The following is a 26,518-nucleotide window of genomic DNA, read 5'->3' on the forward strand; positions in this document are numbered from 1 at the left end:
GAGGGTGGGGGACACGATGACGACACACGAGGGTCCTCCCTGACAGGATTTCTGTACAGATTTGGACTGTAAATGTAAATAAGGGCTATTGAACTCAATGGGACTTCACAAGGTTAAGAGACCTATGGTCTGTCCCCTAAGAAGGAAACCTATTCATTAAAAAAATTCTAGCCTGATCTTACACACATTACTCAGAAGTAAACTCCACTGATATCAATGTGAGGGAAGTATGCTTAGGAAAACAGCAGCCTTCAGCTGCATACCTGATCTTAATAGTAATCTCTCTAGCATTATTCTTTGACAATTACTGCACTTACCTATACTTTAACCACTGTGTATGGGAGATAGCTAATTTCCCTTGCTTTTTTAATGCATGTATTCACATGCATCAACATAAATTAATTCTACAGCTTTTAAAACAATGAAGGGGGGTGACTGTGTGTGTATGCTCTACCATTTCGAGGAAGGTTATTATGAAAGAAGAGACAAGGCATGCAAGGAGTCTCCTTTCTCAAATCCCCACTAGCTGATCCTTGACGCCTGTGGAATCCCTGCTATTAATTTACACTTTGTTATAAATTATCATGCCCCAGCTGCCCTGTCCAGCCCTGGAAACAACTACTGTAGGTGGGACAAAGTCCCTGGTTTAACTGGAAGACAGGTCGCTTCTTGAGAAATCCCCCAGAAGCAAGACATGCCTACCAGTTCAGTCCTAGAAGAAGGAGCAGGTCAGTTTCAAACCATAATTAAATTCCAACAACAACCCTTTGATATGCCAGTGAATTGGGGGAGAGGCTTGCAATGCACACCAAAAACAGTGTTCTGGTAACAGAGCTATTGCTCTTCCTTTGCCCATAACATGGGCAATTGTTATAGCGCTGGTGTGGAGGCGACTCCTTCCCTGTAATACGTAAACACAGCTAAGTTTTCAACCAGCAGAAGAGCAGAAGGATTTATACTCTGACACAAACAAAGAACTTTCAGTACAGGGCAAGGAGTGGGCATTTTTCAGTGGCGTAGGGAAAGAGCTTCAGCGCAGACAAACAAAACATAGTTCTCTCCCTGGCAGAGTCCCAAGCACCTAGAGGTAAAAAAGGAAAAGAAAAAAAGATCCATCACTAGTTAATCTACTGGCGGCACGTCAGCTGCTGCAGAGTTTCCTGAAGCTGACACAAAGGAATAGTCATGTTACATCTTGAAGTCTTTCACCCAGAGCGGGGAGAGCTTTCTATGCTGAAAAAAATCTATAGTGTCTGCAAAGAAACAAGCGCATGTAAAGCTGAAAGGACAGTTCTTCTTCTTTTCTGAAACAGCTATTCCACAGTTAGGTAAACCAGTCGAGCCATTAGGCTAAGAATGGTGGACTGACCCGTACACGCACACTCACACACAGAGAACAACACAGACTTAGATTAACTCTTTATCTGTCGCAAACCAGAAGGAGTCACTGCTGAACTATTTCAAACACTTTTACAGACAGTGCAGTGCAACTTGACCTAGCCATTAGAATAATTCGAGCGCATGGCTGAGGCACATTAATGACTGCAAGGGAAATTAAGCCAGCCTTTTGATTACTCCCAAACCATTCAGAGGATTTTTAGATTTGCTGAGATTTGGTTTTAATGGGGTTTTTCGATTTCCAGAACATAATGCTAGATGGGACTGCTTAGCAGCATACATCAATCTGAAGGACCGGGGAGGGGGGGGGGAAGTACCTCCTGTTGGAGGCTGACAAGACTGTGTGTTCTGTCACATTTTACCTCAGTGGGTTGTTTTTTGCAGGAAAGGGGAAAGGAAAAGAAGAGCCAGAACACTGTGGGAAATCGAATACCACTTTTCTGGGGAAGGAGGAAAACCTGATTTCAAGATAGAGAAAACAGTGGCAATGTGAATAGACTTCACCTCTGAGGTTGGTCACCCAATTTGAGGTGTTGCTGGCATGAGTTAAAGCAGGTTGAGGATGCACACAGGACAATGCAAAAGTAGCTGCAGCAGTTGGCTGAAGGCCTGTGCAAAAAGATATATATATTCTGTCAAAGTGTTGGGAATGTGGTAGCTGGCAGCAAATATATCTTGATTCCTGCCTGTTGTACTGAAAGGCAAACCTGAAAGACAGCAATCAGAGCTTATCAGACTAGCACCAAATTAATGTGTTTCTAAGCATCTGTATCAAAATCAGAAGTGTTTAGGTAGAATTGTTAGGATAGTTTTTTAAAAAATATATTTATTTATATATATATATCAATTTCTACGCATACACTCACAATTAAAACTATATAGCTCCAGCTTCACAGCACAAAATTAATCAAGACTCCCCCTACGCTAAAAAAAAATAATTAAAAAATACCAGGTACAAAACCTGAAGCCAACGCATACTTGTGGGCAAAGATGTTGCTGACAGCCCTGTCTTTCAGAGCATGTAATTGCCGTAGATAAGGAGACAGAGTAACTGGAATCTTACAACAACAACAACTAAACCCAAAACAGACAAACACCAGCAGGAAAAGCCATATTAGGTTACCTCTTTGCAAACAGAAAATGTAGATCATAGTAAGTGGCCATTCTTTGCAAATAACCCATTTCCCTTCAGACCTTAAGAAATGAAACAAAAACAGCCCTTCATGTATAGCTCCGCCTGACAGTGGGGAAGGGAGACAGCCTCTAGAGCCAAAAGACAGATTGGATTTCAGAGTGCAACCAAAGCTGCCTGGAAAACTTCACTTGTAACTTAAATCCTTCCCTCTGGGAAATCGCATGGTCTCCTTCAGAAACATCTTGTCTTGGAAAGTGAGAGGTTGTATCTTAAGGCTTTTCTTTGATGCACGGCAACTTAAAGACAAAAAAAATCAGACATGTATAGTGGTGGCCCATTTTCAAGCTTTGTAGGCCCTAGGTGGCAACAGAGAACCTAGTTTTCCAATTTCAGTATGCCAACATGCATCACTTAGGTGGACTCTTGTTTGGGTGTGCAGCATGGAGATGAAGAAAGGAGAGCAGGAAATCTGTAAAGACCATTAAAATGCCAGCAAATAAATAAATAAATAAATAAATACACACACACACACACACACACACACACACAGAGCCAAGACGGCCCAATCTAACTACTAAACTTTTCTCAAAATTGTAGAATCTGCATTTCAAGCTAATGGTTGGATCCAAAGCAGCGTTGGTGCTGGAGAAAGAGGGCAGGAATCCTCCTTCCCTGTGCAGTCACCTGTCCTCCAGAAGAATTGCTCTGGAAGGCTTAAAAACCTTCACTGCAGCACGAGAGGCAATGCAGTGACTACAACAGGTAGAGGGGGCAGATTGGCAGAGATTATCTCCCCACCCTCTTCCTCCAGCAGGAAGCTTCAGTGGGGCTTTTTGTAAATGGAAAGAGCCCGTCCAAGGATGGAATGGCCAATTCTGATCCATGAGAAATATATGATTAAGCATCTCCATCTCTTGTTTATTTGCCTTCCGCTTCCCAGGAGAATGTGGCCAAAATTGCTGACAACATATCAAATGAACAAGCAATAAATGTAACAGTTCCCCCTGCCAAAAAAATAAAAAAAAAAATCCAACCAACAAACAATAGGAACAATTACACATAACTGTGATGTCAATAAGTAAAGATGCTACACAAAATAAAATACCTAATAAAAATATTGATCGATACATACACAACAATAAATATACCAATACAAATAAAAAGACCTAATTCAACATCTTAGAATGAATAAATAAACACATACTGCTTGCAAGGCCAAAGTGTTCTATACGACACAAAGACAACATGGGACTCTCCACAATCAACCAACAAACAGTGGGCAACCACACCTCTCACTCGTTGCATCCTTCCTTCCATCTCTCACCTAGGTCTCCTGTGTTTGACAGCCCTCCACTGGGGAAATGAAGATTGCCAGTGTTCCTTCAAGTCCCACGTATACTCACAGTCTTGATACTACTCAGTCTCTCCACCAAGCACCCTTTATAGCACGCTCTGCAAGGCAGCAGGCTTTATCACACTCCAGAGTGATGGGGCGGGGCAAGGCAGGTGAAAATGCTCAGCCCCTTGACGTTAGTCTCTCTCCATTAAACATCCTTTCCAATACAGTCTACAAGACAGCAGGCTTTATCATACTCTAAAGTGGTGGGGTGGAAATGCCCAGCCCCTTAATGTTAGGGCCGAACAAAACATTTGTTAAAGCACACACAGTCCTGCCCCTGTTCCGTCTCACTGTGAACAAGATATCAAATGTTGCAGATCAGGGAGCTGCCACTGTCTTCAGCCACTGTGGTATTTGGTGGGGTAAAACTAAGGGCCAAATTAAACGTTGATTAAAGCATGCCTAGTGGAGCTGTGCATGCTAGCTTTCTCTGCTCTTCTTTAATCATGCACAGTCCCGGTTTGGATTGAGACCATGGCTATGTCCCACCCCCTGCCCAAAGTAAAATTCGACGTGCAGAGAGGCTTAAAAAAGAAAAAGTGTCTCCAAGGAGGGTGGAATTTCATGAAAAAATGAATGGGATGGAAGCTTCAGTCCTCCTCTCTCAGAGCACTATGATCTCAATCTGAATCGAGGTCCCGCATGTTTTCAAGAGAGTAGCGAAAACTAGCATACATTGTTCCACTATGTGTGCTTCAACAAACATTTTGTTTCGCCCTTAGTGTCTCCTCCCCAAACACCCTGGTGGCAGCAGGCAGTTGCAGCATCCTGACTTGCAACATTTGATGTCATGTTTACATAAGGCAGAACAGGGACAGGATTATATTTACAGGCAGGTATCAGGCAAAAAGGATGCTGCCACCTTCATGTTGTTCATATTATAGCATATTGTCAGCGTTGGAGATACATAAAAGACTACTAGCGAATAAAGAAACTAGGACTAGCAGGGTATATCCTGATACCCTTTCATCAACTTTGAATTATTGCTCTCTGTAAGTCAGACAAAGAAAGTGGATAAAATTGGAAGACATCTTAGTTCATAATTCTTGTTGAAAGGCCAAGAGGTGGTCAAGTAGCCCAGACACAATCTATTCTTTCTGGGTCTGGAGGACATTCCTGCCCTCGACCACTGACAAACCACATTCAACGATAGTTTAGTTTTTCATTTATAAATATTGAGGACAATCCAAAAACACAGTAGTAAAATCTGACTTTACATCATATGCATAGATGAGATCAGACCCTTATACTGCATATTAAATTAATCTAGAATAACTGTTACATCCTGATTATGTACTCAAATTTCTATCCCCACATCATCCATATTCAAAGCACTGTGCGGAAATCAGTATTTTCACCAATCTCTACCCATCCTGACTGCAAATATGGTCAAAATGTGCTCAGGTTAATACAAACTGAGAGTTAATTCACATATTCATAAAAAGCACATAGTAAAGCCTTCTTTGGATTCAGGCACTTCAAATGCAGATGTCTGAACAGTACCCATCATCCAAGAATATCTAGTGTGGAAATCCACAATGTTGAGGGAAAGTCTTTGCTAGGCATTCTCCCTTAGTTTTCCAAATGCAAATAATTCTTTTGATTTTTACCTGTTCAGCTTTTTCTGAAAGTATACATCAGATCTGAGTATGCTAATCTTAGGTGATAAATAATCACTCTGTGACCTGCTTCCTCTGTAAAAAGGAAAATAAATGGCCAAAACAGCTACACAGAGACTGTTATTCCATTAAAAACACTGCAGTGTTCAAGACCACCAGGGAGGAGAGAGAAGGTCTTATCTCTAGGTCTCTAACTCAACAGTTCCCATTAATTAACACCTTGAATTTTGGATTTCTAACGCAAAACATTTTCATCTGAGTCATACAGAAGGAATGAAGTATCAGGGAAGGGAATAGCACAGTAAGTATGAGACCTGACCAAGGTGACCCAGTGTTGCAGTAAGGAAGTCATTTTTATGCACTCAGCTGCTGTGTGCTCTGAAGTGATACATCAATGCTTTAGCAAAGGCTGAAACAGTATGGGATAAATATACATGTACCCTGAATCTAAGCTGAAAGAGAGATCACAAAGCTCATGTCCCACCGGACTGGATCCTGTGTTAATCACTACAACGGAGTTTACTCATAAAGGAGAATCTCCCTGCATGACAAGCAAAACACTATACAAAACCATTTCAGCATTACAATTTATCCTCTTCGTCCACAGTGGCACAGCGGTCTATCTCAATCACTCACAGGGAAAATAAACGGAATTGGGGAGGGGGGAGGTAGGAGAGAGAAAGAGAAGAAAAGGCAACAATTGTCACTGCCGAACATTGTGCCTGAATAGCTAAGCCTCCTTCATTTTCCACCAGGGTTTATACATTTCTGCACAAAAATGCTTTTCTGACAGGTTAGTTCCACCCCTTTTTGTTAACACAGGGTAACATTTGGACACTTTGGGGAATTCCCATTCAATAACCTAGCAAAGGAAACCAAAGAAAGGTGATATAAAATAAAATATGCAGTCGTTCTTGTATTGCCAATATTTTTCCCGCCCTTTATCTACTAGATCTTCAATACTATGAGAGTTTCCTATGCTTTTGTTCCATTCCACTCAGTCTCGTAATAACTCACTGACTGATCTTACAAAATATATGTTTTGGACTTCCTGTGTGTTAACGCGGCTTACAGTTTGCCCTGATGATGACTCCCTCTGTTCAGGGGGGCGGGGGCGGGGGGGGGGGGGGGAGAGCCTGCAAGTCAATTACAACTATTATCAGCTGTAATATCTTAGAGTCATGCTGAGCATGTTAAATATGCTGATCATTTTGGACACCAGAGGCACAATCTGAAGCTGTTTACCATTCCCCTTCATTAAAGACTCCTAGGCTCATGTGAGAACTGCAAAACAAATAGGTCTCATTTTCAAACCTTATGTAGGCTAGATTTTATGAACATCCAAAAAACAAATGAAAACAAACAAGCAAGAAAATAATGAACAGCTATAAAGTATGCATGTGCAGTAACCACATGACATCCCAAGACAGGCCCTACTGCAATTTTAAAAAGAGAGAAATAAAGACAGAGGATTCACTGGCTTCTCCAATTACTTGAGGAAGACAAATCTCCCAAACAAAAAGGGAGTATGATCCATGTTTCGCCATTGCCTTGGAATGATTCACCGGGTTTGCACAATCACAGCAGCCTACTGTGGCTTATAGACCCTAAAACAGCCTATGGGTTATGCAAGGTTATTTAACACTCACATAAGCAACCCTTGCTGGGTTCACACAACACTATAAGCCTCTGCAACCACCTGCCATGGTTTGAATATTCAAAAAGGCGGCCAGCATGTGCCACAACCTACCATAGCTTAAATAAGTCATGGTGGGCTACAGCAATTGTGTGACTTTCACGTAACTTTCACAAAGTCATTTTCTCTCAGCTTCAGTTCTCTATCCATATATAGTCGGAATAAGACATACCTTGCAGGGTTGTTGTGAGGGTAACTGAATGAAGAATTTTAAAAAGTGCTCTGTAGCAATTAATTTATTCCAAATGAAGGGGGTTCCAACCAGCTGAGGAAATGTTTGTCCCAAATCCTTAAGGAAGACAATCAATTGTTTTCAGCCTGTCCTGAAGAAGATTGTTGTTTTAGAAGGATGTTCTACACAGTTGGTTGCCTTCTTTTCCTAGCTAGCTAGGGGTGTGTGTGTGAGAGAGTGAGAGTGAGTGTGAGAGAGAGAGAGTTAGTTTCCTGCGTGCAATGCAGATACTTTGTTTGAAGTAGAAGCAGACAAACATAACGGGTCTGTGACCAGACATGCCTATGGCTCTGGAATGGATGTATCACGTGAATCTTTCTATAGCTCGCTATGAGGAATTTAACATATTTGATATGCTTTATGACCTTTCTTTTCTTGGCATAAGAAAAACAGAGGGAGAAAATGTGTTTCAAAGAAAAAGGAGGTACACACATGCCATTCACAGCTGACATCCCGATGTAAATAACGTCACCAGCCCAGGGCCCAACATCCACCTGACAAAATAAAACCAAGTCTGGGGATTTGGCATCAAATCAGCTTTGTGGGTTATACATACTTCATTGTTTGCTTAACCATCTTGAATAATTGGGTTAAATAAAGGCTTCACTTCCAGGGACTGCATGTTGCAACTGTATTGTAAGCAGGCCTAGGGCCAACCACACTGCAAATGAACCCTCTCTACGCCATACTAAATATGTGGGGCTATTTGGGTCAGGCAAGAAACACTAAACTTAGTAGATTTTTTAAAAAAGGTAAATGAAACTAAAATTAGCACAGAAATAACTTGTATTGGGCAGAAAGAATAACATCATGAATCTGTAAGTGCAATGCACCCAAAATCTTTTTTCACTTCTCTTTTATGATTCCTTCTGTTTCCATGATAACCTATACAAACTATTTAACTTTCATAAAGTCTGCATGCCCATCAGTCAACTAGCAATTTCCTCGGTTGCTGATGCTCTCCTATGCCCTCTGTCAATGACTAAGAAAGTCTGATACACAATTCATACAGACTCAATTCGCATGAATAGTGCAGCTTAAACAGACCATGGTGGCTTATTTAAGCTGTAGAGCACATGCTGAGCACTATTTGTGTAATTACCTATCCAGGCAAGGCTTGTCATCTCTTCCAAACATGGGCTGCATGACTTAGGCCTTTGCTAGACCAGGCTATATCCCAGGCTGATACCCGGGATCGCCCCTGTGCGTCCAGATGACGCACAGGGGATCCCGGGCTCAGGGAGGGATCAACTCTCCCTGGCCCTGGGATATAGCCTACCCCTATAAGCCCAATTTTTCCCACAGTCTCGGGCTGAGTCTGAGACCGCGAGTGTGTAGCCTGTTCCGCAGCTTTTCCCGGCTCCGCGCAATTACTTGCGCGTAGCCGGGAGAAGCTGCGCATGGGGCACAGCGCTCCTGGGGCAGGGTGGGGTGAGCGGGGAAACCTTTTTTTTTTTAAAAAAAAAAAAAGCTTACCTGGGCACACAAGCGTTCGTGTGCATCCTCCCTTTAAACAATTAAAAAATGGTGGGCGCAATGGCTCTCTTCGCAAGCTCGTCATGCCTGACGTATAGACTAGCGTGACAGCCCGCAATAGTTGCATCGCAGGCTCTCCCCTCCTCCATCGCGCTTTTTAAGGTAGGTCTAGCAAAGGCCTTATTTGATGGGAAATCAGTCCTCAAATAACACAACAACATGTCATTGGTTATTTGAGGGTTGTTTCCCCCTAAAATAAGCCATGCCACTTGGGTTCATGACAACCTGCAACCAAGCAAATGTTGCCCGACACATGCTGGCACACACCAAAGCTTAAAAAAGCCACTTATGGCCCGGCTTATGGCCTGAGGCCAGGGCTGCGGAAGGTCTAGCAGGGTCCGTGGCTTTTCCCGGCTGCTCGCTTACTCGCAAGTAGCCAGGAGAAGCCACGGACTGGGCACAGCATTCCATAGGAGCGCTGTGCCCATCGGGCCGGGGGGGGGAATCATGGGAGGGGAGATGGGGGCCGGGGGAAAGAACGGACCCGGCAGGAGAGATGGGGGGAGGGGAGAAGAACAGGGACAGCCATGGCGGACAGGGGACAGGGGAAGAAGAACAGGGACAAGCATGGCGGACGGGGACAGGGGAAGAAGAACGGGGACGGGGACAGGCATGGTGGACGGGGACAGGGGAAGAAGAACGGGGACGGGGACAGCCATGGCGGATGGGGACGGGGGAAGAAGAACGGGGACGGGGGACAGCCATGGCGGACGGGGACAGGGGAAGAAGAACGGGGATGGGGGACAGCCATGGCGGACGGGGGGAGGACAGGCGAGCGAGCGGGCAGGGGGGCATCAGACATCGTGGGGGGAATCAGGGGGAGCGGGGAACCCTTTATTTTTAAAAAAATCACTTACCTTTTCCGTTGGTCCTCTCCTGCGCACATGGCCCTTTAAGTCTTAAAAAAACTGGAGGACGTGATGGGGCTTTACCTTACCCCGTCGCATGTTACGTCTAGAAAAGGGCGACGGCGCGCGCTAGTTGCAGTGCGCCGTCGCTTCTACTCCTCACCGGATTATCTGGTAGGTCTAGCAAGGCCCTTGGTCTTACTTGCTTGAAAGACGTTCAAACAACCCCTATGTGAAGATTTATGCTCTCACCATAGCTATACTGTGACACTATACTAGTGCTGTCCCTCGTGCCAGTGCGTTAATGCAGGCATGAAAATATTCCAGGCGCTACCCATTAAGGCTGTAACAAGATACAAGTCACTAAATGTAGACTTTTCCAACCATTCCTAAGTGGGAAAGAGAAAGGAACCTGATTCAGTACAGAAATCTTCAATCCCGTAATACAAATGTTATAAAACTTGGGTCATCTACCTCTACATCAGCCTGCTCATAGAACAAGGCCATCATCATCAGAGGCCTTCTCCAGGTGACCCTAATGAATGAGGTGTGTGTTCCCTCTGCTTTATGCTGTGTTGTCTACTGGGGTTGGTGGTAAATCTTTAGTTGAACATTGAATAAGCCACCTAGAAAAACATTATTTGAACAGCAAATTATACATTTATTAATAAATGTAAAAAAAAAAAAATGGGGATAGGGGTGCATGTCCCTGATAGGGCAAACCCAGAATCCTTTTACCTGATATATTAATTGCTACGCCTAGGATTTCGGGTGGGGAATGGTAACGACAATCAAACACGAGATTCCCTGAAGAATGCAACATGACTACAGACTGTAGTGGCTCAGTCCAAAAACAGTGGAACACGTATGCTTATGAAGACAGACCCTCGACTTTGTCTTCTCCCCCCTCCCCCTCCCCCTCCCCCATGCTTTCTTTTGGCACCCAACTCTTTCTGGAACAAGTTGTCTGTTTTGCAAAATGTATTAAGGAATGCACTTCAAGTGGAGGGGTGGAGGGGTAGGAATAACCAACAATGGTGACAACAAGAGCAGCATAGGGATGAAGAAGACAAGGAGCAATGTGGGTTGCCCGGAGCACAGGGTAGGGCAACCCCATTTTCAGCAGTTATTTTCAAAGCCCATATAGATAAGTAGGCATTTGCATTATCGATAATTAACTCTGCATTCTGATTCATCTACAAGGAACATAGCTTCAGAGCTAATATTTGTGATATCATGGTCTAATCACTGTGCAGCGAAATATGAAACAAAATCAATGGTAGCTCATAAGATGTAATCTCGCTACTCTATTTGGCTCACTGTGCTGAATTCCTAGCTCATAAATCATTGTTACTAGCCATTCAGTGAATCAATATTCAGATTCCCTCTTGGTCTATACATACAACCACTAAATGAAATAATAATGACCTAAGATCTGTCATATATTAGGTCATCAATACCACCAACAAAGATTTCTTGGCAACAATGAGGTAATTGGAGATAAAACACATCTGATGAGCATGTAAGCATTATGAAAGAAAGAAAAAACACCTAACTATATAGAGAAAAAAAGAAACCTGGCACAGAAGACCGCACACGTGCATAACCACAATCCTTAAACCAATTACTCACTTGACATTTGTGAGACAATTCCTGAACAATGGTGTAACTCATGAGTAAGCAGCTCAATTTATTATATATTACATTTTTATACTGCCCATCAGCTGGAGCTCTCTGGGCAGTGCACAATTAAAAACCATAAAACAAGTACAGATAAATTTAAAAACATTAGAAGTTTTTGGTGTGTTTTTTTTTAAAAAAAAGCAATATAAAACCAGCTAAGTTAAAAACCAGGGAAAGCCTGTGTAAAATGTATGTTTTCAGGAGGCGTTTAAAAGTTAAGTTTTCCGCCTCCCGAACCACGGGAGGGTTTTCCAGAGGGTGGGTGCTGCCACAGTGAAGGCCCACCACTGAGGTTCTTCATGGCGGCATTCCGTTTGTTTCAGAATGACTAGTAGGACCTCCTCTGAAGATTGTAGTTGTCATCTGGGTGTATATAAGGGAAGGCAGTCTGCTAGGTATGCTAGTCCCAAGCTGTTTAGGGCTTTGTAGGATAACAACATAACGTTGTATGTGACTCGGTAGCTAACAGGCAGCCAGTGCAGTTCTTTTAATACAGGATTTATATGAGCAGAGCTAGGGGTCCATGTGTGCACCCTAGCTGCTGCGTTCTGCACTAGCTGCAGCTTCCAAACCACACAGGTAGAGCATGTTACGGTAGTTTAGTCGTGAGCTTACTAGTGCATAAATGACCATGGCTAGGCTATCCCTATCCGCAAACAGGCATAGTTGGCATACCAACCGAAGTTGATAATGGGCACTCCGGGCCACTAAAGTCACCCAGGCCTCCAGTGACAAAGATGGATCCAGCAGCACCCCCAAAATATGGACCTGCTCCTTCAGAGGGAGTGCAACCCCATCCAGAACAGGCAAATACCCCAATTCCCGGACCTGGGAACAACCAACCCACAAGGCCTCTGTCTTATTAGGATTCAGCTTCAGTTTATTGGCCCTCATCCAAGTCATAACTGTATCCAAGCAGTGGTTCAGAACATGCACGACTTCTCCTGATTCAGATGTTACAGAGAAATAGAGCTGGGTGTCATCAGCACACTGGTGACACCTCACCCCAAATCTCCTGATGACCATTCCCAACCGCTTCTTACAGATATTAAATAACATTGGGGAAAGGATGGTGCCCTGTGGCACCCCACAGTTCAACTGTCATGGGGCAGAAGTACAGTTCCCCAATGCTATTCTCTGGAACCGACCCCACAAGTATGAGCTGAACCACTGTAAAACAGTGCCTCCAACCCCCAACTCATGGAGGCGTTCCAGGAGGTTACTGTGGTCAACGGTATCAAAAGCCACTGAGAAGGTCATCCATCAGGGCAACCAAGGCCGATTCCGTCCCCAAACCAGGCCTGAATCCAGACTAGAATGGATCCAGATAATCAGTTTCATCCAAGAGTACCTGCAGTTGAGACACCACCACTCTCTCGAGCACCTTGCTCAGAAACGGGGTATCAGCGACCGGACGATAGTTACCATAAATCTCTGGGTCAAGGGAGGTTTTTTCCAGGAGCATTCACACCACTGTCTCCTTCAAGGCAGCAAGGACCACCCCACTGCAAAGTGATGCATTCACCACTCCCATGATCCATCCGGTCAGCTCCTAACGAGATTGTGATCTCAGACAGCAATGTTTATCACGACACTGTAATAATTCACACTTTAAGAAAAGCCAGCTTTTATGACAATGGTGAAGCTAAATATATTTAATTAGGCTGTAAACATACAATCATTAAATGCTATCTTCTGTCTCATTCTGAATCCCCCTCCTCTCTTCTGTATCCTCTCTTTGTCTTTTAAAAGCACCATTAGTACAACTGTAAAGAGAATTCCTCAACTCCTTACTCTCATTCCGATAGCCCCAAAGCCCCAACGGAGCAAAGATTAGTCCCATTAAAAACCAACAACAAAAAAATAAAATAAACTATTAGAGTGCTTTCCGTGAAGCCTTATTCCCCAAATGCTTTACAGACCATTTAATTATCTCAAGGTAGTGGAACGCCTCTCTGCAGACAAACGTGAAAGCTACTGAGCGCACGCTCACGCTCTCCTCTCTCACTCTTCAGTATCCCACATGTGGGCCATGGTGCTATTTTAATCTCTAATGGTAATAATATCTGAAAGAGCTAGCAAGAGAAAAATGTTGGCTGGGACACACTACTTAGCTCTTAAAAAAAAATAAAAATCAATAGCATGGGATCTTTAAATTACCACCAAAACAAAGCAAGAGAATCCATAGAGGCAAATCTAGGCTGTGAGAGGAAGCTACACAAAACTATAAGCCAGCCTTTTTCACCTAGCCCCACTATGCATATCAGCAGCACAAAAAGCAGAGCCTGCTGCCAGTCACTGACATAAAGCGATTTTCCAGACATGCCACTTTACGCAGCAGGGGAGCAGTACATTTAGGAAGCTTTATAATTATTACGGTTTTTTTCTTTTAAAAAAATAAAATGGGGGGAAAACACCTCTCTCTTTTTCGTTCGCCTTGCTTTACATCCAGCTTGCTCCCGTTCCCCTTCTAGACCATTAGAAGATTTCACTTCACAAATAACAAGATATAAAGCTGCACATTTAAGCAGGCCCCAAATCCGGAAGTGTTGAAATGCCAATGCAGACTTTTTCACCTTGTCTGTTGGCCTTATGATTTAGCCACTCTCATGAAGTGAGTCGTCATTGCCTCCATGGCAGCAGCACTGCTAGGCAGATGTAGGCGGGAGTCCCACAGTAGAGTACGAAAGCTGTGTCTCCAGTGGGCCCTAGAAGTCGCAAAGAAGAAATGTAGCTCATGATGCTTGCAGGGGAGGGGATTCCAGTCATATAACACCTCCAGGTTCAGCACTGCCAGAGCTATCATAGGACATGCTTCTGCCTATTTAGTTACCAGTTTATGTCTTTTCTATGAAACCGGAAATCAGTTGGCATTCTCTCTCCAAATCACACAGCATGAAGTCAGTGCAGAAATGTGAGCTCCAGAGAAATTGCCCTCTTGTAGGATAACCGAGAACCAGTGTAGAGTACTGGCTGAGGAACACTGAGCTACGGATCCCAAGATGCTCGATTCAAATCTGGAAATGCGGTGTGATGCCAAAGATGGAACCAGAGACCTTTTGCATGCAAAACATGCACTCTGCCACTGAGCCATGGCTGATCCATGTTAGAAAAAGTAGAAACGATTCGTCCCACCTTACAGGAAAGTACAAAAAAGACTTTGTGTGGAATTAAGGAGTCAAAAATGAGATGCTGGTGAACAATGGGTTGAATCCAAAGGTTCCATTCTCCCTAATAAGTCAATGCTCCCATTTTGAATGTTATATTGGAAATACAGTATAATTGAACTTTAATAAAGCATCCAAAATGTGTTGTCTTCATGAGAATGAAGACATTTCATGGGACTATAAAGACAACCCAGATGGAAATTGTTTGCCTCCCCATTATGCTACATTTGAGACAGTTGGTTCAGGCAACAGATTAAAGAAGGGGAAATAACTGCTTCCAAACCACATCTTTTTGCTGCTGTTCTTTTTTAAAAGAAAACATTTCAATCATGAATGGAATGAGGGCTGTTATTCTGAATTTTCTCTCTGGCTCAGTTCAGACAACACATTTCTCTACGTAGTGGGAAAACTCCACTCAACAGTTGAGTTTGTAGGGGGTACTCACCACACAACATATTCTAACTCCACCATTGTGTGACTGTGGGCTATCATGGAGTTGAGTAAAAGGCAACACAATGTTTGATTGACAGTTCCTCCGCCCTCTCTCCTACCCCGTCCTCCTGATGGTACCCCATCAGCCATTGCTGCAAAAAACAACAACAACCACAACCTAATCCTGGTGGCTCTCCTAGAACAAAACTTGCTTCTTTCACCACTCTTGCCAGAGAACTCTGTAGCCAGTGGGAAAAGTCTACACAATGCAACAGGGAACTCCACAGAGCCCTCCACACAACACAATAGTTGTGCAGGAACTCTCCTCTGCACAGTGTGGATATTCAGCGTGGAGGGTGGAGTTTTCCCTCCAGACAACACATTTCTCAACAGCGGTATAAAAACAACACCATGGAGTTCTAGAAACACCACTGAGAAATGTGTTGTCTGAACTGTGCCTCTGGGTGCAAACATGACTAAAGCCTGGAAATAAGAGAGAAGTGTACTATACAGGATCTTGCTTCTAAAACAGTCTTGATTGCACATGGGTTTTCCAGGATTGGCTCTATTCCAAAAAGTTCCAGCAGCTTCAGTTTGAGCTGCTTTGGAACTTTTTCACTTCTAAAGTTGATGGGCACATTTTGTAAACCACTATTGGGCGGTACAGAAATGTAATAAATACATACCATGTCAAATTGCATTTTAAAATTTCTATTTTTTATCATAAGCAGCCCACAGAAACTGTGGTTATGGAGGAACATATAAAACTTGTCAGCAAATAGAATGAAATAAATGTTGGCTTCAGCTGTGTCAGACTGTCTGTTTCATCTAGCTATTCCATCCTCGCATTATCGATTCAAAGCCTATTCCTGCCAAGACATTCTTCAACCCAGTTTTGAAATTCTTAAGCCTACATTTTCTTTTAACTATGAAGTTAAAACCTGGTAGCATACCCAACTTAGGCCTAATCTACACCAAGCAGGATATGAAAGAGGTATATAAAAGGCAGGAGCCACACTACCATATACTGCTTTCATAGTGCTATATCCTACTTGGTGTGGCTCCTGCATTTTATATACTGCTTACATAGTGCAATACCCTGCTGGGTGTAGATTAGCCGAAAGCACACTTTGGCTGTAGCTAGACTTAAGGTTTATCCCAGGATTGTCCTGGGGTCAAACCTGTTCATCTAAGTGCCACACAGGGCATCCAGCGCTCAGGCAGGGACGAACCAAGGATGATCCTGGGATAAACCTTAGGTCTAGCTACGGCCTTCGTCTGGTCCAATAGTGAACTTATTGAAATCTGCATACATTTTAGTTGTCCTCATTATTATATTTTGAAGTTGATTTCCTTCAAATTGTGAATTTTCAAATTCACAGAATCCTTCTGAATTTGATAAGATTGTCATTTGGTGACTTTGCATTTTGGAGATAACTATTTCACAGTGTGCAAGATTCATTCTGTCTATTCCTAACGCCTGCCCTAGTAATTATGCTCATAATTTTGGCCTCGCTTGCCACAACATGCCACTAATACGAATTACATTTTTTAACTACAATTAACAGCACACTCAATTTGCCTACTGACAATCAGATAGGAAAAGTGCACTGTAAAAAAAAAAAAGCAGCGCACAAATGAAGCTAGAATTTGTCCATCAACCTTATTTATAAGTGAAAAGAGTGAAGATTACAAAATTTTAATAAGAGCATTATATTATGGCAGCAATAATCTAGGTGTTTTACTGGAAGCGAAGTGGATTACTGTAAATGAAATTTTAAAATGTCCTTTCCGTTTTACAGATAACACAAAATGAGTCCTTTCATGTCTCCTGCGATAAGGATACATTTGCCACACATTTAAATGGTGCCTTCACCCCATCCAACCCAATGTATAAATTAATAATTCAGTGACATTAATACAAGAAGATAAATGATAAAGAGGTTGGAGCACAAGGGTCAGCGGTATACACAGTCTTCTTTTGCAGGAGCTAATACCTCTCTGCCAATTACAGGCAGAACTTTTTAACAGTTTTCAATGGCATTTTTACAATCTAAATAGCAGCTTATGCACACACAATTTCACACAACTCAAGCTTAATAAATTTCCTGCTGGTATCAAACAATCATTTTAGGGGATTAAAGTGCAACATCTGCTGCCATTAATAAGCATTTTATATAGCCGTATGTATAAAAGCAGTCTCTACTGAATTGTTAGTCTCTGAAAAAGCTTCTAGACCCAGGCACCAGTTTAGCATAAATTATAGCTTTAGCATTTGATTGGTGATTTTAGCTTATGACAACAATGAAGGGTATTACTACATAGCAGCTCCAGAATGAAAATATATGCTAGGTAGAACTATTATTTTCCAGTATGGCAGTGTTCCAAATGTCTGAAAGCAAAAGCAAATTACATAGGTATATGCAATGTGCTTCCAGTCAGTCTTTGCAAACACCAACATGTTTTGAACACACTTTTTTCCACAAACGTATAAGTATATTTCAGATTAATTTTAAAGCAACAGAGTATCTTTAAAACCTTATTAATGCTCTGTGGCCAAATGGTTTCCTGAGAATACAATCCACCAAAAGCATTGCCCTGACGCAATCTCACTTATTTTAAGGCAATCACCACAAAAGCAGGGTACAGTGGTGCTTAGGGTGACCATATGAAAAGGAGGACAGGGCTCCTGTATCTTTAACAGTTGCATAGAAAAGGGAATTTCGCAGGTGTTATTTGTATACCTGGAGAACCGGGTGAAATTCCCTCCATCACAACAGTTAAAGCTGCAGGAGCTATACTAGAGTGACCAGATTTAAAACACAGCAGGGCACCTGCAGCTTTAACTGTGGTGATGAAGAGGAAATTTCACCTGGTTCTCCATTTATACAAATCACACCTGCTGAATTTCCTTTTCAATACAACTGTTAAAGATACAGGAGCCGTGTCCTCCTTTTCATATGATCACCCTAGTGATACTATCATACTATGATAGCGAATGCAGTCAAGTCATTTTTGGAGACACCCCACCAACGTCAATGAGATTATTGCAAAGGAAACCATTTGAGGTCTCCTGTCTTAGGTTGTATGAGAAGTTTTGGTTTCAAAACAATCAATTATTGCCTAAGCATATGCATTTTGCTTTTGTTTTTAAATCCCAATATGTTTAAAAGAATCAAAGAAAGAATCTCATAACGGATTTGAAAAGTATAGTTTTAGTCAAGGTTGGCATGTCCTAGAGGTTTAGGAATGACGCCCCTAACACAAGCAAGAATCCTCTTTATTGGCATCCACTGTACAAATATCTCTGTCCTGCAATGCAAAAACAACCCAACTCCTGCTGTTTTCGTTCTAAACAATGGAATACCACAGATTGGCAGTCATGTCCCATCATAAAATGAGATTTGCTAGTTTGTTTCCCTTCCAAAAGGGCTAAAATGACAAAATGATTCTGCCATGCTTTCGTCAGGACAAAACCAAAGATACATTCGGAGATAGCTATTATTTATCTACCTTAACTAAGTATGGGGGTAGGTCCAAGGCAAATGTATGCAAGCAGGGCTGCATCTTCTAAGAAACGTGATATATACATAGAAATGTTTTGAGCAGCTTTGCCTGAAACCGCCAAAACAATCACAACACAAGGAAATATCATTGTCTGACATAAACTTACAACCAGTGCCAATATGTGACAGCTGACAAAGAGTCGGAACCTTTTAACCATACCGGGCTTTGTACTATTCACGGCTGAGGCCGAAGCCACTCTTAGCCAAGGGAAACCAGCTGCTCAAAAAGAAAGAAGCTTTCGGCATTAAGCCAGGATGTAAGTAGATTTAGCATCCTTTCCGCCCCCCGCCCCCCCCCCCCCCCCACACACACACTGATGGCTGCTTTGGGCTGAAAAAACAAATGACTCCAGCAAGTCCCAAATGTACTTTAAGAGTGGAGGCACCCAAGCCTAGAGAGAATGGACAATTTGGACACACTGATCTTCCAACAGCATAATCTGACATGTTAAGCACTGTCCTGTAAATAAAATAGAATGGGGCTTCTACCTTTCCCCACCCTCAACTAAAGTTTTAAAATATTACAAACTGCTCTACCCATGCAGGTCAAACTGGGGTACAGTATCCAGGGGTTCACAATTTTTGACTAACCTTGGGAGGCAATCCCAAAATTGCCATTGTCGGGTTCCTATCCTCACCGCTCCCTGCCATGTTGATTGTTGTTTGAGAGCCGAAAAAGACATTACTTTAAATCTGTGTCCAGCAGCTATGTCTTTTATTTATTTTTACTCTAGTGTAGATGCAGGAAGCCCAATCTGTATCTTAAAAAGTCTTCCTACATGACCTGACTACACATTAAAGTCCTGATCTGGATCAGGCCCTTGGCCTCATTTTTACTCTACAGTAAAAAAGGAAAAAGAAAGAAAAGAAAGAAAAGCTAACCACAGATTTGAACGTAATGCCTGCTTTGCCCCCGAGTGCTTCAGTCTAGTAGGATCCAGGGATCCAGTCTAGTAGGATAACTCCCTTTCCTGATCCTGACCAGGGAAAAACAGGGGGCTTGCTGGCTTACCATGTGGCCAAAATGCTACAACTTGGTTACCAAACAATCACCATAGACTTCCAACCTTGTAGCTGGGACAGGGACACAAATCACCATGTTAGTGGTGAGATGATTCCTGCAGCTCCGAAGTAGGGAGGAAGGATGTTCACTCATCATCCTCACCAGAGGGCAGAGGATGCCGTGAAATGGCTAAGAGACAGAGCTATAAACTACAAAGTTCCTGCTTTGACTGTATGTCACCTCTATTCACTAAGTGGCTTTACAGAAGCCACTTTCTCTTAGCATCAGCCCTCACACACCCAATCTGAAATATTGGGATAATAATAGTGACCTACTTTATATGGGTTTTGCCTGGATTAAAACAAGATAATCTACGCAAGGTGCTTTGAACACTGTAAAAAAATGCCTCATAAATGCCAAGTATGACTAACCTTATTGAAGAACCTCAGATTCCCAGCAATACAGTTTGAGAACCTTTCCTGTACAGCATGGTGAAACAAATGCATACCTCAGATGCTGAGATAGGAGAATTGGAATAGGAAAAATAAAGCCTGTGGACTGTACCCTACATCCTCTGCAATTTGAAAGATGAGGACCATGGGGGCACCAAATAGAGAGAATGGTTTACCCTGACATAAATCCTATTGATTTCAATATGAAGAATTTTCAAGAGTTAGAGCTGTCCCATCATTTTTATCTAGGGCAGGACAAAACTGACTACCATTGCTTAGGTTAGCATTTTAAATTTAATCAACCTTAATGCAGGGGCAAAAATGGGAACAATAAATATGAGCTGCTCATTTTGCACAAAGTTCTTTGAATGCTAAAATACACACACACACACACACACACACACTTGAATCAGTTTAATAATTAGAGTTACTAAATGGTGTAACATATACATCAGGGCATAAGTTAGAAAGCTAGAATTTGCACATTACACTCTTCAAACTGAACACAAAAGACCTGTTTTGGCGTTTCATTAAACTGGAATCCTGGATTCCCACAGCAAGAATGTGCATATGTAGATTTTATTAATGCCTTAAATCAAACTATTATTCAGCTTCGTATAATGAAGTCTACTACAGTCTTATGTGGTGATGACAAAGAGTATTCTGCAGCCTGTGTTTAATTTCTAAATTTAAGCTGCCAGTGCTGAAGCTTGTTTGAAGTCACATCCAATTTAAGCCAACTCCCATTGGCTGAGAATGGCTGTTGTTACTCAATAATGAGGGCAAAGTATAATATACTCAAGAACACTCTTATTCTTATATTACATGTATAGGAGAGAGCCAAAACACTATTCAGAATAAGCCCTGGCGAACTGAAGTTCATATTTTTTTTAAAAAAAAGCTGTTGGTGTAGGATCATGTATGCTTAATCAGACTTTTATGTTAACCTGCAAATGTGACTTTCATATGATAGCAAGTTCTGTAGCCAGACAATTGAACACACACACACACACACACTGCAGATGCTTTCAAAGAACTCTGCCAATGCAAACCCCATTCAGATCTATGAGACCCGACTGTCACCTCATTGTCAGGACAACAAAGCAGTTGATAAAGCAATGAATTAAAACTGTTGATACTGCTCTGCAAGGAATTTTAGATGGGATCTATGCAATAGTGATTACAAATCAAAACTGAAACTGGCTTCTGAATGACCTTTTAATAAAGTAACAGCTGGCCACCCACCATCACATACACAATCATCTCACATTATATGGTCATCCCTGCAAGACACACAACCAGGCAAGCCACCATGGCTTAAATAACCCACAATGGATTATTTAAATTGGCAGTGCGAGCTGATGTGTGCTGGGCACCATTAGCCTAATCACCAGCCCAGGCACCGCTTGTTGTGTCATCCAAGTACAGGAGGCATGGCTTATTTGAGGAGGAAACAACCCTCAAATAACTCAGCAACAGGCCATGGCTTAACTGAGGGTTGTTTCCCCCTCAAACAAACCATGTGCGGGCATATAATTAGTATATCCAATGTATGCCAATGCTTTAAATAATCCATCATGGCTTGTTTTGATTGCCGGCTGCCAAGGACAGTTAGGCTGAAGAGTAAATGTCTTTTCAGTGGAGGCCCCTCAGTTCTGGAATCAAATTCCATTAGGGGTTCATCAGGCCCCTTCTTTACAGGTCTTCAGAAAAGTTCCAAAGACCCACTTACTTAGAGTACTGAGGGCTGTGTTTGGATATATTGCTAAACCATGGTTTAGTGTTACCAGAATGAGCTCAGGTTTTCCCCAGCCTCACACAAGGATATCAGAAGTTTCAGCTTTTGGTTTAAATTAATTGCTGTTTCATGTATTGTCCAAAACTTAAAACTGTGGCTCATCTTAATTATGGTTAGTGAAAATAAATTTCATAAACTATGGTTTGAAGTTAATTTGTTTCCATTAATCATAATTAAGATTAGCTGCCATTTGTCTGCATTCAAGAATGGATGTAAAGCTTCTGAACTCCTCCTTGCATATAGGCCAGAGGAAAGGGAGGGGGCATGAGACTTGACGGAGGCTAGGCTTGTTCTTGTAATGCTAAACTATGGTCTAGTGGTATGCCTGAGCACGCCTTGTACTTTGCAAAAACCATATAACACACCAGAGTGACCTATGTCACAGCATTATGACATGTAGAGAAGGAAGACATGCAACTCCACATGAAACTCCCCAGCAATGACCTGTGCATGTCAGCTGTAAAGGCTTGGTTTACAAACTAAGGCCACAGCTAGATCTAAGGTTTATCCTGGGATCATCCAGGGTTCACCCCTGCCTGAGCACTGGATCCCCTGTGTGTCACCTAGATGAACAGGTTTGACCCCTGGACGATCCAGGGATAAACCTTAGGTCTAGCTATGGCCTAAGTTGCAGGATAAAGAGACTTGCAGTGGAGAAATGAAAGCGAGCTGGCTGAAGCCTTGTGTCCACTTTATTATAACTGATGAGGAGGATAAAAGGCAGGGTTAGTCTCTGAGCTAGCAAAGTGGTTGTGTGGTACCCAAAGGATGAGGGTCTTCCCTCTGGTCATTAGCATGGCTGCACTGCAACCAAGGACGTAGCTAGACCTAAGGTTTATCCCAGGATTGTCCTGGGGTCAAACCTGTTCATCTAAGTGCCACACAGGGCATCCAGCACTCAGGCAGGGATGAACCCGGGATGATCCTGGGATAAACCTTAGGTCTAGCTACAGCCCAAGAAAGCAGTTTAGATGAGCAGGGGTAGCAGTGGAAGCACATCTCTGGTGCTTCCTTAATGGCATGTTATAACCCTGATCCAGCTGGATATACATGTATGCACTGGGGGCATTTTAACAGCAGCTTCCAAACACTTCATTAGAAGCTTCTTCTGAATCTGGAGTATGGTGACAATAAAAAGCTCACTGTATATGTGGATCTTTCTATATCCATTTGAACATTTATTTAGTTATTTAAATGTTTATACTCCTCCCCTCTAACTGTTCGATGTGGTTTACACATTCTGTATCCAATGCAGTGTTGACAGTGTAACGTATGATGGTTGATGTTCATCGTAAAAAAAAAAAACTTGCAAAAGCTCAGATTTCAAGGCTGAAAACTGTAGTCAAAATTCCTAGCTTATATTTGGTTTGAGGGAGCTGTTTTTATAGGATGCAGGAGACATTAGAAGGAAAAGCTTTTAAAGATCCTCTGTTCAATAAACCTGAGCTCTAATAAGATACTAAAATAGATCTAACATTTTCATATGTCAGCTCTTATTACGCCACTTTGCACAAGTCCACCATGTGTCAATATACTATGTCTCAAAATGGCTTTCCAATCTATTTTTAAAATATACACTTTTGGTCAAGAGTTCAGTCAATGCTTCTTGACCTAAAATAACTGGGGGGGGGGGTTCTTCAGATTTTCTAAACATGAAAACTACCCAGCATGCAATTAACACTGTATATTCAAAGTTTATAGCAAGCATTCCTTAGCATTCCAACAGCTAACCAACACACCACAGTGACCTCCGTAGCATACAGTAAAGAAACCAAAGTTAACATTCTGAAAATGAAATCCTGAATATTACGTTTAAGCTGTCCCACAGTATTATCACTTATTAATTAAAGTCAACACATATAGTGTCTTGACTGGCTGACAAATCTAAGGCACATGGCCTGGAAACTTCTACTCCCAACTCTTAAAGCTTAGCTGGCATGAACTCAGATAAGCACTCACACGCTAAGGTTAGCACATTATCTTATATATGTTTATTTAGAAGAATCTTTGTTCAATGGGCCTTATTTCTGAATACTTGTGCATAAGGCTGCAGCAGTAGAGCCATTTCCAAGCATTTTGAGACTATGGGCATGGCTAGACGACTGTTTATCCTGGGGATCGCCCCAGGATATTCCCTCTGCGCCCATATGATGCACAGATCCAGTGCCCCGGGATAACAGACACTTCTTTAGTTCTGGTTTTTCCTGCGGTCTCGGGATGATCCCAAGACCGTGGGACGTGTGGGCACCCATCCCAGTTTCATCCCAGCTCCTCGCAAGTAAATGCGAGGAGCAAGGAGCCGGGTACGGAGCTCCGTGACCATCGGGGATGGGGTGGGGGGAGCGGAAGGTGTTTTTTTAAAAAAAAAAAAAAAAAAAAACCCAAAAAACAGTGTTTGCGCTCAATTGCTCAAGTGCTCATCTTGAATAAAAAATTTTAAAAAATGAAATGGCAGGCAGGCCACATCCTCCCGGGACGTCGTGCACCGCATGTAGATGAGGAGGACGATCTCACGATCATAAAATCGCGAGATCATACCTCTCCAATCCCCTCATCTAGCCATGCCCAAGGTAGAAAGCAATGCATGACTAGCTGAGCTTTCAATTTTCCAAACTTCAAAATTATATACAAAAGTGCAACTTGCACATATTCACTAACATGAAATTATCAGTTTCCAAATGCGTGTGCAACTCATGCTCTTTGTATTGGAAGAAATAAGTAAATTTTCCCTTTGCAGGTTATCTGCAAGCATGGAAAGATGAAACATCGTTTGTGCATATGCTTCTTGAGGGTTCTCAGAACATTTACTTATTTACTGACAACACTAACTACCTGCATCTTTCCATATTGTTTGAGGCAGCTTTCAAAAACTACCACAAGGCTTATAAAATCAATCAACAATAAGAACAGCAACATAAATCGAACTGCTTCTAGCAAATAGCACAATTTCATCAATTGTTATCATACAAAAGGGCAGGAAAAAATCAGCTAAGCTCCCAAAAGTAGCTCTTGGATTCTCTGCTGGTAAATACTTCTAGTATCTAGTATGACTTCAAATAGGGTGGGCAGAAGGTAGATAGTTATCTACTGGTGATGATGCCTATCTACAAATAGGTTGATAATCTGGGTGATTTGTGGTAGATTTGAAAGTATTTCTAATCCCAATTGTTCAACAAAAGTATTAACTGAAAGGCTTCTCCTACTCTGCCAAAAAAAGGTTAGTTTATTGAACAAAGTATTTTGGGGAGGGGAAAACAAAAAGTGGATTTTTGTGTGAAAACTCAATTTGTACTGAAAATAAATTGTGGGCAACTATTAGCTTAGAGGTACCCTTGTTCCTTATTACCAAGGCTACAATCTGAAATTCACTTACTGGATATCACTTCCTTGTCCTAGAGCTCCCCAGGCAGTCTGATGAATACAAGACCTTCCTGTATTTTACTTCAACTGGAAAAGGTGGCAAGATGCATGCATTGTGACTAGAAGTCGTTGTGCACAATGGAATCCACTAGATGAAGATAACCGGGTAGCATACAAAGCAAGTTACACCTGATTACGTCCATGGATTTCAATGAAATATGAACTTCCTCAGCATCATGCTACAAATAAATCTTGTTTTGAAGTTTACACTAAAGTACTGTTTAGTGTGACATAAATGAGCCAGGATAGGGCACAACTGAGAGTTCAGAAGCTTTCACTTGTGTTTTTCCTTAGCTGTGATTTGTTGTTTTAACAAAAGCCAGAAATTGTGTTTAATATTAAATACGATTTGTTTGAAACAAACTAGTATGAAACCATCATCCCAGCTTGCTCACGTTGCGCTACAGTTTGGTGTGTCCTCAAAATATGCCCATGTTTTACCATACATAAAAACACACTTTCCCCTCTTAATGTAGAGTTTTTATATTTCTAAATTATACACACACACACACACACACACACACACACGTAATCTAATTATCTATGAGTAAATATTTCTGCAACAGCAACTTGCAGTTTTGCCTTGTCTCAACTTTGAAATTGTAAAACAAGTTAACATTGTTCATCAGATTTTTACATACTTTCAGTTAAACGGGTCCTTTCAGCTATGCAAGTACACTGGCAAATGTTCCATTCAACTCTAAAAAATTATTTATCTTGTAACTATCAATAATGTTTTGGCAATGGGTTTCCATTTCTTCCAACATCAAACCAGTGTTATCTTAATTACTTTTGTGGATATAAACCACAGTCCGGGCTTTGCCCAAGGGCTTACTATATATTTTGCAGTTTGAGGTCCATTAAATAAGCCACAATTATGAGTGTATCATTTTCTTTCTTCCTAGCCATAGAGGGATGTAGCTAATTAAAATAGGGTAAAACATGCTATTGTAGGGGAACACAAGTAACATTGTCCTTCTATTGAAGATCAAAGCATGAATTATTCAAGTTTGTTGGGAAACACTATTCAACAAAGTGATTATTTTTTAAGAACCTAGGACAGAAAACAAGGTATGTTGCAGAAAAAATAAAATTTGACAAGAACCTCAAAAATCTGAAGTTTTTAAACAAGAG

At 41.9% G+C, this 26,518-nt stretch overlaps 1 protein-coding gene across 11 annotated transcripts in view; it reads right to left on the reverse strand.

Annotated features, from left to right (window-relative positions):
- Positions 1–26,518, reverse strand: part of ADGRL2 (adhesion G protein-coupled receptor L2) — a 231,313-nt gene that overhangs the window by 181,872 nt on the left and 22,923 nt on the right. The window contains exon 1 of one of the 11 annotated variants that reach the window (XM_063136949.1): positions 7,420–7,576. The exons of 9 other annotated variants lie outside the window; for them this stretch is intronic. The gene's annotated coding sequence lies outside the window, so the exon portion shown is untranslated. Of the gene's footprint in view, positions 1–2,521; positions 2,599–7,419; positions 7,577–26,518 lie in introns of those variants that run through there. One more of the 11 variants, XM_063136957.1, reaches the window with a different exon arrangement.

Source organism: Elgaria multicarinata, chromosome 1, assembly GCF_023053635.1.
Source record: "Elgaria multicarinata webbii isolate HBS135686 ecotype San Diego chromosome 1, rElgMul1.1.pri, whole genome shotgun sequence".
Taxonomy (NCBI): Eukaryota; Metazoa; Chordata; class Lepidosauria; order Squamata; family Anguidae; genus Elgaria; species Elgaria multicarinata.